Raw genomic sequence first — 4,273 nt, 5'->3', positions numbered from 1 at the left:
AGATGCACACAAGGAGTAGAGATAAGTAGCTTGCTTGATCTATGCACAAAAGCTCCTTATTCTTCCTTCTAAGGATACAAAAAAAACACCAAATGAGTCAAGAGCTTCAAAGAGGTTAGGTTTTAGGTTTCTAGGTGTTGGAGGTTATTAAGAGGTGAAACCATAGCTCGTACTTCCTTTAAATTAGGTGCAAAAACCCGAAATTTAGGTTTTAGACCTCTAGACGGTTGCCACGCCATGGCCAAAAGAATGCCACGCAGTGGTGGCCTAAATGAAGTTCGCGACCAATTTTCCCTCGAAACGTCGTGGTGGTTCATCCACCACGTCGTGGCAACCCACAAAACTCACAAATAAGTAAATAAAATATATCTCAAGAACCCGGGTGTACAAAAAATGTAATTTAACTCAATAAGTACCAAATATATGTATAAATTTGGCAATATCAATTTTCATCGCACCCTCTTTTTTATAAAATCTTTTTCAGAAAATCATTTTCTTGTAAAAAAATATCAGTCCTAAATTTAAGTTCAGGCACACTATAAAGTGTGTCTGAATGTAACACTCGGTTTCAGATCTGCCTTGTTGCTTGGGGTTGCGGCCCAATCATCAGTTGTCATGGGGTTTAGGGTTCCGGGAAAGGAAGGATTTAGCCCTTTTGGATGTAGTTGACATGGTTAAAGTGATCCATGTATTCGATTGTGTCTTCGGAAGCAGATGGTATGACTGTAAATTGATATCTCGGTCTTTTATGGGTGTTGTGTTTTGTTCGGAAGGTTTTAAGGCTTGGGGTGTTGCCAGGAGCGTAGGGCTTCTCGCCACCTTTTCTTGGACATAAGGTTCATTGGAAACGGACTTAGGATGAGTGAGTTATGGCACTTTGAAGGTTTTAGAAGAATTAGGCCTTAATGGAAGTATTTGGCAGACCAGTCCCATGCATGCAAGGATGCATGCACGTGCTAGGCTGGGTACGCCCAACGTATAAAGGTAATTGGTCGCGAGTGGTTCATGAGTACGTCAGGCATATAAAGGGGTATGTGGGGCATAATCCCTTCAGACCAAAACCTTAAATACAAGTTTCCTACCTTATATAAGCAACATTATACCACTCCTTAGTTCATTTTAAGTCAGCCACCACCCCTTCTTACATCCATAAAACCCTAGACTGCCTTGGATGAAGCTTGGAGCTTGAAAGAATACTTTTGGTGGTTTGTGCAAGAGGAGAAGGAGGTGAAAGAATCAACATCTGGAGAAGAGCTTGGAGATCCAGTGCTAATATCCCCATTTCAAAACTTTCAAGGTATAAAGTCTCTATCTTGGCTATTTATTTCATAGATCTACTTTAGGTTGGTGTTTTGGTCATTTTAGTTCCTTTTGCCTGGTCTTGGTAAACTATGGTCGTTTTAGGGGCTCAATCTTGTAGATATGGACATTCTAAGGTTCCTTCTCTCATAAAGGTGCAAGCTTTGTGGAGATTTTGAGTTCAAGCATGAATTAAGACCATCCATTAAGCTCTTTTGAGCTCTAGAGTCCCATTAAGCCATGCATGTTAGTAAAGTTGCCAAATTTACTTGAAAAGTCACCTTTAGGAGTCAGACTGGAGAGTTAGAGCAAGGGCTGATGTGATTAAGTGCTTATTGTAGAAGTTTGTGTTGGATTAGGTGTCTAAGCCCATAACTATAATTGGTATGTACTTGACCCGAGAGTAGCATGGTCCATTTCGGGTTGCATATTACCAGGAAAATTTGATAGGATGGATACTTGAGTAACATGTTACTTATGATTTATTAATATATTATAAGTTCTAATATATTAGTATGAAATCATATTATTTAATTAGTATTGATCAAGAATTAATTTGGAATTAATTATGTGATCAAAAGAGACTAATTAAATATATGGGGATTGATTTGGTAAATCAATGACTCCTATAGTGTGGGCCAATTGTTATTTAGGATGGGCTAAACCAATATGGTAGTCCATGGATAGTGCATGGAGGTTTAACCCATGGAGCCTAAGTAATATGAAAGGTCATGGGCATTAGGGTTTGCATGGATGTAACCCTAGACTTTGCCACACTATAAAAGGACTCCCTTAGCACCCAAAATTGGACACTCGAGTTCTTGGAGTTCATTAGAGCCGATTTTGGAGCTAGCAACCTCTCTCTCAGGTTCTCCTTTGTCCTAGGTGTGTTGTGAACCGTTTGAGGCATCACACTTGGGGTGTTAAGTTCTTAAAGGCCAGATACAACAAGTTCTACAAGCTACATAAAGAGGTAAACTCCTAACTAGTACTTTATGTTGTTTATGTTAATTGTATGCTAGTTGTAGGCTTAATGCTTTGGAAACAATATTGCATGTATAATTAGAGAAAACATAGATCCAAAGCATTTAGGGTTGTATTTGCACCATAGGATGTTGTTGTATACTAAAATCTAATAGTGGTATCAGAGTCTGGTTGTTTTCTGTTATATTGAATTATTGATGCAAATGTTTGATTTTCAAAGTTGAAAAAAAAACATGAAGTTTGTCAAATTTTAAGATAATTACTTGATTTTATGAAAAACTAATTATTTGTAAAATTTGAGTCATTTTACTACAAGAGTTGAATTACTTCAATTTATTAAAAGATAGAATGATATGATTATTTTATTTTTTTAAAAAGTTTGATCTAAATGTTTTTAAGGAGTTTCAAATTTTGTCATAAAATTTTGGAACTCAAAAGTCTTTTTTTAAAAGTTATGATCTTAAGAGTTTTGAAACTTCCATAAGTTATGGATGTGAAAATTCTCATTCATTGACTCTTTAAGTTATGAATTCCAAGAGTCTTCAAAGGTTACAAAATTTGTTATAAATGGCTTTGAAGAGTTTCATAACTTGCCCTCAAGTTATGGAACTTGGAAAGTCTCTTTTATGGAATTCTAAAAGTTTTCAAGAGGTACAAAATTTGCCCTCAGGTTTTGGAATTTGAAAAGTTTTTTTATGAGACATTGAATTCTAAAACTAAAGTTATTTGAAAAGTTTTCAAAAGTGTAACTCATGGGTTCATAACTTACTAATAAATTAAATAGTCTTAATTTTGTTTTAGCATCTTGATGTTTTGAATAATTCATATTACATCTTTATGGACTTTATTAATAGTTAATTAAAGTGTTTAATTAAAAGAGAATTAATAATTCCACAATGACATGGTTTATGTTTAATTAAATTAAGAGTATAGTTTAATTAATAGATTAAACCACTTAGTATTTTAAAAGTTTAAAATACACCCTTATACTATTATAATATTAAAAGTTTAATATATTATATGTATAAGTAAAAAGTCGGTCTTACCGTTAATAGGCCTCATTTACGAAGCCGTTCTATAAGGGGGTATAAGGTTACTGCCTATAAAATAGCAGTTTAATGCGTGTCCACTCTCACCACCGCTTCCTTGACTGGTGGAGGGTCGTTAGCCGAACGGGTAGGATATGACATTAATTATCATTAAAATTATAATGAAAAATACCAAGTAACTAAACACTTATAAATTCTCAATCTTAGTTACTTAGGAAAAATGTGAATCGGGTGCTAACCCATGAAATTGCACTTTGCATGCACCTTGTTAAGTCGTTAGTGGAGCGCGTGTGGTTAACCGACACACTAATCTGGGACTAACAGTGTGTGGAAAAGGGTAGCTTGATGTTAATCATAGATCAATGGAGTATGTGTGGTTAATCGGCACATTGATTAGGTGATCTATAACATTAAGTGTACCAAGCTAATTTGCATGGTTATTCACACCTTGTTTGTGATCCTCGGCATCCCAGTCACAAACTTGAAGAGCACAATCGAGATTTAAACATGCCATTGAAAAGTTCAATGAATCTCAAAAGATCTAGGAATTTCAATTCATTTAAAACTTAATAGTCATGTTCGTTTTTCATGGTGGAAATTGGTAAATCGTCATTTACCTACCTTCAAATATTTTGCAATTGGATTACGGCATCCCTCTTCCAAATTGTAAAATATTGTGTAAGGACTTAGCCTTAATATATTCAGTTTGGGTGTTATATTAAAGACTTAAATCAATTAACTTGAATTTCTCCCAAATAGATGAGTAGTTCCGACAACTATATTCTACCTTATTCTTTTGGAAAAAGCTTTCTTAATGAAGATGATTTCCCACATGGTGATCAAAGTGAAAGATTAATCCCTTTGTTGTGAATTAGTGGGATTGGAAATCATACTTCACTTCCTCCACCTCCTCCAATTATTCTCCCTGAGCCACAAGTTCG

Source organism: Lactuca serriola, chromosome 2 (genome assembly GCF_051521515.1).
Source record: "Lactuca serriola cultivar US96UC23 chromosome 2, Lser_US96UC23_V15, whole genome shotgun sequence".
Classification (NCBI taxonomy): Eukaryota; Viridiplantae; Streptophyta; class Magnoliopsida; order Asterales; family Asteraceae; genus Lactuca; species Lactuca serriola.
The sequence above is the reverse complement of the archived record's forward strand: the minus strand, read 5'-3'. Positions refer to the sequence as shown.